Raw genomic sequence first — 478 nt, 5'->3', positions numbered from 1 at the left:
ATATATATATATATATATATACATATATTCATACACACACATATAGACATATATACATATACATGCATGTATACATACACACACGCATGTATACATACATGCATGTACACACACACACACACACAAACACACTTACACATATATACACGTAATTTTGTGTGGTTTGTATGCCTATATGTGTGCGTGCATGTATATTATATGTATATATATATATATATATATATATATGTTTATATATGTATGTATGTGTATGCGCGCGCACGCACACATATACACATAAACAAACACACGTATGCATGCCTAATTTAACCATTATAAAGCATTCATTTCACTCGTGTGTGTGTTCTGTTCTCAGAACCCACACACGTTTTACTCCTTCACACTCACTTTCCTTATTGTTCACTGTCAATTCAGCCGTCAGAGTCTCTCTCTCTCTCTCTCTCTCTCTCTCTCTCTCTCTCTCTCTCTCTCTCTCTCT

At 34.5% G+C, this 478-nt stretch overlaps 1 protein-coding gene across 2 annotated transcripts in view; it reads right to left on the bottom strand.

Moving 5' to 3' along the window:
* LOC106878439 (protein Wnt-7b) overlaps positions 1 to 478 on the bottom strand; it is a 372,038-nt gene that overhangs the window by 170,223 nt on the left and 201,337 nt on the right. The window lies entirely within an intron of this gene.

This window comes from Octopus bimaculoides, chromosome 3 (assembly GCF_001194135.2).
Source record: "Octopus bimaculoides isolate UCB-OBI-ISO-001 chromosome 3, ASM119413v2, whole genome shotgun sequence".
In the NCBI taxonomy this organism is placed as follows: domain Eukaryota; kingdom Metazoa; phylum Mollusca; class Cephalopoda; order Octopoda; family Octopodidae; genus Octopus; species Octopus bimaculoides.
The sequence above is the reverse complement of the archived record's forward strand: the minus strand, read 5'-3'. Positions and strand labels throughout refer to the sequence as shown.